Consider the following 12,810-nt stretch of genomic DNA (forward strand, 5'->3'; position numbering starts at 1 on the left):
TGATTTCTTTTTTGTAGAGGGTAGCTAAATTCTTCAGGTTATTTTTGTTGATGTCTGAGGGGTCTGATCTCCAGGTTTTTTCACTTAGCATTTCTTTTGTCTGATATCTTTCAGTAGGGGTCTGAACCAGGTATTTAGGTGTTGGCGGGGTTTGCTTTTCCTAATTTTCAGTGATGCGATGGCGTCCAGGGAGGCAAGCATCACTTCATTGTACTTTTCTACCATGGAGGCTGGGTCAGACTGATCGGAGATGGAGTTTAATTTGGGGGGAACGAGGGGGGGATAAGGTTTTCAGGGCTAATATTTTTTAGTAGGTGCGGTGGGTGCTAGGATGCTGTTCATGGGTGTGGTGGCTTCTAGGGTGAAGGATACCATGTGGTGGTCGGACCAAAGCTGGGGCGTTATAGAAGTGATGGTGGTTGGGCAGTTATGTTCGGCAATCCAATCGAGGGTCCTTCCTTTGATATGTGTAGGATCTGTAATCTTTTGGGTAAATCCTAGTTCCTCAAGGGCGCTGTTAATTTGTAAGGCATTGGGGTCGCGAGGGTCGTTGAATCCAAGGTTGAAGTCGACTAGGATGAGACATTGATTGGAATTTTTTAGATTGTCAGATAATAGGTTCATGAGGTCTTCCTCAAAGGAACCTAGGGGGCCTGGTGGTCGGTAAACCAGGTGGATGGTGATAGTTTGGTTGTTGGCAATGGTGAGTTTAGGAGTAAGGGATTCACAGGAGTTTGTGTTATGGAGTGAGGAGAGTCTTAGAGCTAGGTGATTTTTGACAATTATAGTGAGGCCACCACCTCTAGACATGGTGCGATCCATGCGTATAAGAGTATAATTATCTGGGGTGGCTAGCATGATGGCTGGTCCTGCAGCGGGATGAAGCCAGGATTCCGTGATGGCCAAGAGATCTAAGTTCTCATTTTGGATTATGTCCGCTATTTCAGTGGCATGGGCTACCATAGAACGGGCGTTTATTAGGGCACCTTTTATTCCAGGTAGGATAGTTGGGGCAGTGGACGGCTGGACTTTGTGTTGGCATTTTGGGGGGAGGTGGATTCTCTAAAGATTCGACTATTGAGTTGTAGTCAGTGTTGGCCAGTGTTATCTATGTGTGGTGGAGTGTTGGTGGTATGCAGGGTGTGCCTATTGGGGGTAGATGCAGGTTGGGCCTTAGATAGTGGGTCTTAAATTCTTGGGAGTCTGGCACGGAGCCTTAGGTTACGCTGTTGGAGGCAGCAAGGATTGGTGGCCATGAATGTTTGCTCCTGGGGAGCACTTCCGTGGGATAGCTGGGTCTGTGGTTGGGATTAATAGAGGATGGTTCTGAGTAGAACTGTGTAGAATAGTGGTAGATACATAGTAAGCTAGAGTAGTTAGCTTGGAGTGCTGGCCACCTAAATGCAACTTTGATAGTGCATGTGAAGATGAGTAAGCACTGTCTGATAACTGTTGGTCATATATGTGCAACCTAAGTGCGAGGTTACTGAGACGGGCAGGAATCGGAGAGTCTGGAATGGAGGAGGGGGGGAGGAGGTGATGCTGAATCGGTTGAGGATAGGGCATGTGGGGCTGAATGACTGTTTCGAGTGGGGAAGCGTGAGTCGAGGGACTGTGCGGTGTGTGGGGTGCCTGAGACTGTGGGACATTTTTTGCTTAGGTATGAGAGACATGTTGAAGAGAGAGAATTGATGAGGGTTCGGTTGACTGCGCTAGGTGTGGCTGAGCTGAGTGGGAGGACTTTGCTGGGAGGTGACAGGGTGAGAGGCAGGAGGAGGAGCAGTGTGATGTTGGATTTTGTGAGGCAGACGGAGCGGTGGGAGGAGTTGTGAGTTTATGTGAGCTACGTATTGATTGGTGGGTCTGGTGCACATCATCCTTTAGGATGGGGAAGCGCCTGCGTGGGTCCGCCCACGCCTCCGATAAAAGAAAGAAAGAAAGAAAGAAAGAAAGAAAGAAAGAAAGAAAGAAAGAAAGAAAGAAAGAAAGAAAGAAAGAAAGAAAGAAAGAAAGAAAGAAAGAAAGAAAGAAAGAAAGAAAGAAAGAAGGGCTGGGAGCTAGTGGACAGGCAACCTAAATGCAGATTTACTAGAGCAGGCAATCTAAATGCAAGTTTGCTAAAACAGGCAACCTAAATGCAAATGTATTAGAGCAGGCAATCTAAATGCAAGTTTACTAAGACAGAGCAGGCAATCTAAATGGAGTCGCCTTCAAACAGGAGCTTCATTAGTTTATCCAATGTCCTTTTTAGGTCCAGCTCTATTTCGCTTTCCCGTTCTGGGATGCCAAAAATGCGTATGTTATTACGCCGCTCGCGGTTTTCTAAATCGTCCATCTTCAAGCGAAATTCCTCTTCTCTTGTTTCAATGTCCGCTATCCTCTGGTCCATTTGGGATTCTAATTTGCTAAGGGACGATTTGTTATGTTCGACCTCTTCAAGTTTCTGTTCCATCTTGACTATCCTTTGTGTTATTTAATTGACTTTTCCGCCTATGTCGGCTCTCATGATCTTCATTTCATTCAATAGGTCTGCGATGTCTGCTTTAGTCGCGGCCGCTTATTCTCCCTGAGTTGCCATTTCGATGTCAGCAGAGCCAGTGGAGTCGGGACAATGTGGGGAATGGTATGTATGGTGCGAGTTTCTCCTTGATGTTCATATGACCTCGGCACCCAGCGGTTGGGCTGGGTAGTCTTGTTGCGACGGGCCGCTCGTCTAGGTCTTGCGTCGCCTAGAGGGATATGATGTTTCCCTTGCCGGAGAAGAGGGCACTCGCCCTAAGTAATGTTGAAAAATAAATGGGGGCCCAACCTTCTTGTTTCTGTAGTTTAGAATACGTGTGAGGCTCTTCAGGTCGCCCCTGACCTAGGTTTGTGTCTTCTATATCAGCGTCTTCGATAGGAAGGCACATGACCTACTGCGCAGGGGCCCAACCCTCTGGCACCTTCTGGTCGGTCTAGGATGAATAGAGTGTGTTCAGCGAGTCGATTCTTGCTTATATATCGATATGTTCTGCTTCTTTTTTGCACAATCTGCTACTTTCCTTAAGACCTGACCTTGAAACTTGGGGACAGGTTGCGCCTCTTTTGGGTGTATCTGTGGACAGTTTACGTTTTTCGGTAGTATCGGGTGGGCTGGTAAATGCAGGAAGTCTTCTTGTGCGCTGCTGCCGTGTATGTGAGTACGGTAGTGGAGTTCCGGGTGCCGCTGCTTCAATGTGCTTTTCTCTACAGGGGCACCAGTATGTTAATGGTTAGGGGACACTGCTACGTGGTCTTCACGTTATCAGGTGCCTTCCTAATGATTCCAGGAGTTAAGAGAGGCGTTTCCTTAAAGTATGTCGCAGCCTGTGGGATCGCCATATGATTTGCCCCTTGTTGTAATTATTGTGGTGCCATTCCTATCCGCTGTGGGTACCCGGACCTTGCTCACCTGGGTGCCGTGAGGGGCTGATTGCGCCTGTTGCATCTATCAGTTGCCGCTCGTGGGGACGCGCCATGGCTATTTTAGTGGAAGAGTGATTCATCCCAAATACCTTGATCATCTTTGTAGCTGTGCACTCAATGTTCACCTCGTATCTTGTTTGAAGGCTGTTCCGTGTGACGGCAGGATCTGGACACCAAGGCTTAAGGGCATGAGTCAGGTCCGCTCGGGAGTGGGCTCGGGGGAGCTAAGTTGTTATTCTTTTCTTCATGGGGAGGAGCGGGCCAGATACAGATGGGCACCGCCGCTGCAGCCGTGGGCAGGTGCCCACTGTGAAGCTCTGTGTGGTCCTTATGTCCGTGGGGTGACCCAACGTGGTGTCCTGGCGGGGGTCTGCAAGGGGTGTGACGGCTGGAGTCAGGAGGTTGGCCTCTTACTGCCGGGGTTGGGAGCCGGGTGTCTGCCGTGGGTCTGCCGGTCCGAGGATCTCGTGGCACGAAGTTGCAGGGTGGAGGTTCCCTCGCTCCACGGGCCTGGCGTCGCTCAGAGCAGGGTCTGCTGTGCCCAGCGCTTTCAGCGGAGCACTGACCTGCAGCTGGGGCACCGTCGCAGAGATGAGGCAGTCCCGGTGCCTCTCAGGTCGCGGCGGTATGGCTCAGATCAGGCTGGGGCCTGGAAGTTTCTCGTGTTGTGGCGCAGTCCGCCACCAAGAAATGAGATGTGGTTTTCTCGGCAAGTTCTTGTCCAATTTCCTCCGGATTTTCTTCCAACTGCTGTGGGGGTGCTTTCAGACGTCGGGATCTCTGGCGCTCAGCGGTGGGGGGTCCCTTAGCGGGTCCTCAAGTCGCTTTTGGGGGGCCAAAGAGAGAAGCTTACATGGAGGGAATGTTCATCCGTGCACCTCCTGGTGGCCGATTGTGGATTTCTGCTTTTGATCTAAACGTCCCTGGGACTCCGCTGTGGACCTCCTATGGGTCCAACCATCACTAGCTTTGAGTGACACCCGACCCCCTGTGGCCATCACACTGTTGGTCTCTGAGGTTAGGAAGGGCACTTAATCACACTCCATAACTAGCTGTAACTACAAAATCCCTTGGCTTCCTTGACTCCACATTAAACGTCAAGAGCCATATCTTGAAAAGACTGCTGCACCATAATCATAATTAAGTCTCAAATACTTTTTTCCTTCTACCGATTTCAATACATTTGTACATTCCTTTGTTCTTCTCCACATCAATGGTGGAAATGCTCTACTGATGAGTCTTTCTCAAACATCTTTACATCCCATGAAGTCAGCCTTCTACTCTGCTTCCCAGCTGATCTCGGGTGTGGGAAAGTACTAACATACTACACATGTTCTACCCAGTCCTTACTGGCTTTCCCTACACGCATGCATCACATTTACAGTCTGGTACCTAATGTTCAAATGAGTGCACCTCAAGCAGCCCCGCCCCCAGTTAAGAAATACAATGCAAATCTCTGAGGTACAGAGTGCTGTGCACTAAAAAATCTATCCACATTCAACTTCTGAGCAAGCAGGTGAGCCACAGTGCCATTCATTGTATTTGTTTTGCCCCTGTATCTGGAACTCCTTCACAGTTGACCCGTGTCTCTTCTCTTTCTTGATTATCTTTTGACTCCCTTTAACAACCCATGTTTACTTTGGTCCTAATTAGCTTCTGCTCGATCGGTTCCAGTGTTTGTGTTTCCTGTGTTGTGATTAATTGATGTGATTAATTTATATTTTTGTATTTCGGAGTGATGTGAAGCACCCCATTGCCTTTCGCCCGGTTTGCTCTATGTTACGCATTCCAAATATAATAAAAGTAGTAATGAACAATAAGCTATCCTGTTGCAGCTACTTGGTGTGGGAACATCTATAACTGAAGAGATTTTACTCTCACCTCTGAAGTCATGGTGCACTGTGCGTTTACAGTAGGAGCACGTGGGCGAATCTTGAAGAAACACATTTCGCAGAGATCTCTGCCTAAAAAGAGACCTCTTCAGGGGCTTTTTAAGAAGACCTGAACATTAAATCTATCAAAACGAAAGTAGCAAAACCACCTTTCGAAGGGCAGAAGGAGGCGTTTAATTCTAGGGTAGTAGGACAGAATCGAACATGCATATACTGGGAGACAATTAGTTTTACACTGGAAAATTATGAAAAAAACAGGTCACAACAGAAGTTTGCAGCAGGGTCCATACATCACATATGAATCTTGGACGCCAAGCTGTACTGAGGGAAATAATTGAAGTTTAACAGATTCTTGAAGCAATTCACTAATAGTGCCGTAGTGTGGTTTGAGAAAGGATTAAGAATGCCCTCCAGAAAAGGACCCATGAGCCTTGAAGGTGGAATAACTATTTTGGGGACTATACATGACACGCCCAATTCAAAAGGTTCTCTGCAACCAACATGGGCTATACAGTATGTAGTGATATGATTTTGTAAGTGATTTCAATCCGGCACTTCACCTAAGTCAACGCCTAGTGAGTAATGCACAACTGAAATCCATATTTGTGTCTAAATGGTTTTTTTCTGAACGATGTACCACTCATATCACGCCCCCCTCCTGGACCCTCCCTCTCCCCACCCCCTCCCCCGGTCACACTGAACCAGGAATCAGTCTGGTTTGCAAAGTTAAAATATTTATTTATGTAGTTACAAATTAATCACACGATGTTTAATGGGTATACAATAATCACCAATGGGGTGATGTAACACTAAACAATCTCTTTAATCACAAGGAGTAATAGTGAGCAAAACAATTCAGCACAGAAAGTGTGTGTGTGTGATGTAACACTAAACAATCTCTTTAATCACAAGGAGTAATAGTGAGCAAAACAATTCGTGTGTGTGTGTGTGTGTGTGTGTGTGTGTGTGTGTGTGTGTGTGTGTGTGTGTGTGTGTGTGTGTGTGTGTGTGTGTGTGTGTGTGTGTGTGTGTGTGTGTGTGTGTGTGTGTGTGTGTGTGTGTGTGTGTGTGTGTGTGTGTGTGTGTGTGTGTGTGTGTGTGTGTGTGTGTGTGTGTGTGTGTGTGTGTGTGTGTGTGTGTGTGTGTGTGTGTGTGTGTGTGTGTGTGTGTGTGTGTGTGTGTGTGTGTGTTCAAATCAAATAGTGTGGTTACTATTTCCCCCTGCACACCCCTCAATAGACGATGTAAAGATATAGGAGGAGAGAACAGGTTTCAGGAATGGCAAAATTCAAACAAATAATCAATCCCACTTCCCCCCCAGCAACACAAGAGAAAAACGTTAATGATTGACAAGCTGTCAAAATGGTTTTAAAGTTATCTTGAGAATGGATTGGGTAAAACACTAAGTATGGGCTAAATTGCTGAAATTGTTTAAATTCTTATGGGAGCCGCTTTAGATAGTTACACACCAACACTAGAAATGATTTAATACTAAGCAGCAATGTGAATTCTTAAAACAGAGGTCGGAAGCAATCAAAAGCTGTTTTACACGTGTCAAAATTTCCCTAAACTAAAGTTTGCGGCAAACTTTTCTGTGCGTGATAATCGCGATTACGGGAAAACTAGAAAACTAGATGGATTTGGATTTTAGATGTGAATTAAAGCTGTGAATGTTAGCTAAAAGCAGATGTTGTAATTTTGTTTCTAGCATAATAATTGAATGAGTTATGAACGCTTTAGTGGACGTCACTTTTTCGAGATAGGTGCAAGAATTGGAAACAGGAATGCACTTTTAAAAGTCAAAAGGGGGGGCGCTGTTGAGCAGCCGTCAAGATGGTTGCCTAGCTCTCGAGCTCCGAGCACTGCCGCTGTACATCTGAGAACATCTGCTGTCAGCCTCTCCTTCGCGCCTGCATTCCTGACCCCTGCTTTGCCAATGATTGGGGCTACGTGCCAACGAAATCTGAGCACGAATCGGACCACCAGAACCGACGAACGGCTCGCACGGCTTACACTGCTGCGAGGAGCTCCCTCGAGGCTGCCGAGCCGCGCCGCGGCCCAGTGAGACACCTGCCCCTGCCCGCGCCGTCCCACTGCTGGGGCCTGGACTATCCGGTGGCCCGATCCCCCTGCTGTGACTGCCGGACCTGGCCGCCTGGAGACCTGTGTCGCATGTGCTGCGTGTGGCCCGTGCTCTGGCTTGGAGTCGCTGTGGGCTGGGCCACCTCCACACTGAGCCGGCGACTGTCGCCTGAGCTGCGCGCTGCCTCGGCTCATGCTGGCCTGGGCCTCCACGCTGCTGCCGGGACCGCCCGGCGATGTTACACCCGGGCCTGCATTCTGAAACGCCTGGAGCCGTGGGAGCCCCAGCTATCCCACGCCAGCACCGCCCTGCTGTTACTTTTGCGGCGTGCCCTCTGGGCGGTGCGGCTTCATCGGAGGGGCTGCGTGTGCCATCCATCTCCCGTGGTCAGCGCCCAAGGGCCCCCCCGAGGACTTCCCGAGGACCCAGCTGACGGCGACACAGGTGAGGAGCTGCTGGGGCCATTGCACACCAAACTCCACGCCCCCCCTTCCCCCTAGCGTACACCGGCCATCTCCCAGCTGGAGCTTATCCCTGTTCTCTGCAGCCCAGGGGCACTCCTAAGGCTCACTAACTCCGCTCCGATCGTTGTGTCCATATCCACATGCACCATTGTTCAGCCACATCCTGGTGGGCCGCTGCTTGCCCCTCTGGCATTGCCGCCACTGGTCTCTTGCTCCAGGCAAATAAGCTCTTGCTCAACAGAGCTGGTCCCACGGCTGGTCAAACTCACAGGGGGGCCACCTCTTGTCACTGTACTCGCCCTCCAACTCGGCATCTCAGCACCGGCGTGACTTGGGGACACTATCGGACATTGCCCTTACCCCACCGAATAGTGATTAAACGCTGTGGTTCCCTGCTCAAACCTATCTGCACTCGCGCTCTTGCTGCCTACCCTGCTTGTTGCATAGACTCTGAGACCTGCAATAAACTGGTCACACTCACCAGGGCGGCACTATCCCAGCACCATACCCACACCCTCCTTATGCAGGTGGCCCTGCCGCCCCCGCCTAGAAACTGCCTACGCCACTGTGGACTAGTGATCTGCTTCACTGACCTGTGTCTCCTCGAGGGGTCCCCACCCTTACCACTTCACCACGCGGCCTCCTGGGGTGAGACGCTCGAACGAGACCCTGCCTTGAGCACTGAGCACTCAAATACCATTCTCTACGATGCCCAACCGATCCAAGACTGCCAATAAAACCGGGGCCATGGATAAATTCGCTATGGTCACCCCGAAGTCTGACTCGGCCCACACATCAGGCGATCATGCCACAGACGTGACGGTGATGATGGAATCAATGGCTAGAAACTTTGCAGCCTTCCACGAAAAGCTTGATGACATTAATGCCAACGCGGCGTCACTCAGAGCCAAACTAGACCAGCAAGGAATGAGAATCACGGAGGCTGAAAACAGGATTGGAACCAACGAAGATAATATAGCCACACTCCGGGGTACTGTATCCACTTTGGTCACAGACATGAAGACGGTCAGAGCCAAATGTGACAATCCTGAATCCAGATCACGCAGAAATAATATACGCATTATTGGAGTCCCGGAGAATGCTCTGAAGGGTCGACTCGAACTGGCAGTGGAGAACCTCTTGAAAGATTTACTGGGCAATCCTGACATGTCTCCCTTCTTCACCATCGAAAGGGCCCACAGAGTGCTGGCGCCGCGGCCTAAACCTGGAGACTTCCCGAGGCCCATCATTGCGAAGATTTTGAATTTCAAAGATCGCGATCACATTCTCCGTCTTGCACGGGAGAGGGGAGAGCTAAGAATGGACTCGCAGGTGATCAGAATTTTCCCGGACTTCTCAATCGGAGTGCAGCAGGAACGTCGCCAATTTCTCAGAGTGAAGAAACTCCTCAGAGAGAGGAACATCCCCTATGCCATACTCTTCCCTGCATGCTAGAAGTTCACGTTCAACAACAAATTGTATTTTTTTACTGTGCCGTCCGAAGCTGTGAAATTCATAGAAGCGCACATACCACTGCAACCTCCTGCTGTCGACCTCATGGGCGATGATTGAACTCTACACTTGGCCTGTATCATCTAAATGTTAGGTTTATCTGCTGTTCGATTCTCACCAATCACCGTTCGCATCCATGGTTAACCACGTTTTGTATTCACCCTGGTACATAGCTCTACTATACACATCTCACCTGGCATCCTATATACATATGCACCAGGGAGCTAATGCAATACCAGCCCACTTATCGGTCCACTCTCATTCTTTGTGGTTGTCTAAGATGCAAGTCTCTAATGTTCTGTCGGCAGGCCTCTGTCTCTCATCTACGGCTACAGGGACAGGCATTACATAACTGCTAAATCTGCCTGCTGGACAACGGGACCACTATGGTTCATATGCAGATCCCTGTTTCTCACTTAGAAAAGCAGGGGCATGTATTACATGACCGCCTACACTGCTCGTTTTGTAACAGAACCAATTGGCTCCAAGCGTGCTTGTGCACAGCAATGACGCACCCCACTACGATTGCACTGTTCTTGTATTCACTTCTGTTGTGGGTCAGCCCCAGTTGGGCTTTTGAGCAGACTGGGCCAAGTTGGGGACGGCTCAGCTGTGTACAGTTGAGGGTGGGTGATGTTCACACTGCTGATCTTGGGTTAGTGGTGAGGGTGGTGGGTGGGAATGGGGCGTTACAAAAAAAGGCATGCAAGGTTTCACGGCACGCATATTGAAAAGCTATGAGCACACTTTTGACTCTAACTCTGGGAGCTCACACCATCGCTGGACCTGGGATGTTCACTGACACGTGTACTATTGGACTAGATATCTGTCACTGAAATGTCTGCCATCATAATGTCCTGGAACATCCGGGGGTTAAGCAATCACACCAAGGCCCATAAGATAATGGCCTTTGCTAATAGGCACAGCTGTAAGGTACTATTTTTACAGGAAACACACTCCAATGGCCATATTCCAAGTACCATGGCCCCGGCATGGGGCCCGGCTAGAGTCTTCAATTCCTACTCCTCCCAATCCAGGGGTGTCCTCACAATGATCCATAAGTCAATTCAATTTATACTACATAAAAGCTATATTGACCCTGAAGGACGCTACGTTCTACTGCACTGCACACTAGTTAATAAGGAATACCTACTTGTCAATACCTACTGCCCCAACGTGGACTCCCCTGAGTTCTTTGATGCTGTAACTGCCATACTGCTAGGCTATGTAGGAATCCAGACTATATGGGGGGGGAGACGTGAACCTTATTCTGGACACTGTCCTGGACAGAACTGGCATTGCCACTCGAGCCCTGTCCAGTGCTGCACGCAGGCTACTCGGCCACATGAGGACACTTAACATTTGTGATGTCTGGAGGACACTACACCCCCAGCGTCAGGAGTACACTTATTATTCATCCGTGCATGACAGTTCATCCAGGATAGACCTGTTCCTTGTGTCAAGTGAAACCATGGGCAGGGTGGAGGGGTCCTGATCCTACCTCGCACATTCTCAGACCATGCTCCAATCACACTCTCTATGAGGCTGGGTATACCCACCCCGACATTCAGCACCTGGCGCTTCAAATCTCAGGCCCTCAAAGATATAGTGTTCAAGGCCGTAATTCTGGCAGACATTGAATACTTCTTTGGGCACAACTCTCTCCAGGGCACATAGGCTGCGGTTAGGTGGGATGCCTTCAAAGTGTACATCAGGGAAATGTCCATCTCACGGGAGGCTGGGGTACTCAAAGCAATCAGAGCCGCCCTTGGTCCCGCCGAATCCAAACTGAAGCAATTAGAGCTGCAATTCCCCACAGGTGCTGACCCCGCTATACTCGCCCAAATCAGCGACGAACTCCAGGCATACAATGCGCCGGCTACAAGCAAGTCCAGTACTTTAGCCGCCCACAGGCCGCCAGGAAATATGGCGAGGGGGACAGACCGGGGAAAACACTAGCGATACTGGTGAGAGGGGAAACTTGCGGGACCCAGATCACCTCCATCAAAGATCAATTTGGTAATACGCAGTGGGCGGACCAGCAAATCTTAGATATATTTACTGAGTTCTACAAGTCCCTCTACTCCCAACCTGCCGAACACACTGAACACCACATACGCGAGCTGCTTGACCAGATCCCCACTACTGAGATCTCCCCTCCTACCCGAGACCAGCTGGACTCCCCAATTACATTAGACGAGGTGGTGACGGCCATCTCGGACTTGCCACCAAATTTTACCAAGAGCACGTTGCCATACTAGCCCCCATACTGCTCGAGGTCTGGGACGAAGCACTCCGTGTCTCTATCCTCCCCCATTCCATGCGTGAAGCTGTCATTACGGTTCTGCTCAAGTCTGGTAAACCTGATGACGAATGCGGGTCCTATAGGCCTCTCTCCCTCATGAACCTTGACACCAAAATCTTTGCAAAGATCATAGCGAACCGCTTTCTGCCCATTATGCCATATCTAGTCCACGAAGACCAGGCAGGCTTCGTCCCTGGTAGATCCACCTTCCACAATATCAGGAGATTGTTTAATGTTATGTCCCATATAGACCAGGACGTCCAGGCTGTAGCGGTCACCCTGGACGCCCAGAAGGCCTTTGATATGGTATCTTGGAGCTACATGTGGCTGGTGCTGGAGACAATGGGCATCGGCCCAACCATGATTGGGTTAATCAAACTACTATACCCTTCCCCTGTGGCGCGAGTAAGAGCTAATTCCTTGTCATCTGACCTTTTCACACTCTCCAGGGGTACCCGACAGGGATGCCCCTTCTCCCCGATTCGTTTTGCACTAGCAATAGAGCCGATGGCGGACTATGTCCGTGCACGCCATGCCCGCAAGGGTGTAAGATTGAAAGATGACCCCGAAATCATATCTCTATATGCGGACGAAGTTCTATTATACATCAGAGAGCCAACAACCCAACTTGACCCCATATTAAGAGCCATCACTCGCATTGGCACCTATTCTGGATTCACAATCAACTATTCAAAGTCTGAAATCTTCCCGCTTACTAAATCTACTCAACAACCCACCACCGAGTACCCCCTACGCTGGTCCCCGGATGGCGTCAGATATCTGGGAGTGCAGATATCCCTAACTAAATCCACCCTACTTGCTGATAATTACTCGGCGGTGGCACAAAAAGTTGAGGCCAAGATATCACGGTGGCGTTCTCTCCCGTTGTCCATAGCTGGCCGACTTTCCTTCATTAAAATGATTCTGCTCCCCAAGCTCCTTTACATTTTCAGCAACATACCTATATGGCCGGGGAGGGAATACTTCGCTAAATTACACACACTTTGCGCACAGTTCCTATGGCATTCCGGTGCAGTGCGCAAGAAGTAGACGGACATGGTGCTTCTATACAAACAAGGTGGATTCACAGCTCCGGATCTGACACTCTAC

The 12,810-nt window shown here is 49.5% G+C and overlaps 1 protein-coding gene across 6 annotated transcripts in view; it reads right to left on the bottom strand.

Moving 5' to 3' along the window:
* Window positions 1-12,810, bottom strand: part of TANC2 (tetratricopeptide repeat, ankyrin repeat and coiled-coil containing 2) — a 3,436,361-nt gene that overhangs the window by 2,151,772 nt on the left and 1,271,779 nt on the right. The gene's annotated exons all lie outside the window — the stretch shown is intronic.

The sequence above is a fragment of the Ambystoma mexicanum genome, chromosome 13 (assembly GCF_040938575.1).
Source record: "Ambystoma mexicanum isolate Mex_15411 chromosome 13, UKY_AmexF1_1, whole genome shotgun sequence".
Lineage (NCBI taxonomy): Eukaryota > Metazoa > Chordata > Amphibia > Caudata > Ambystomatidae > Ambystoma > Ambystoma mexicanum.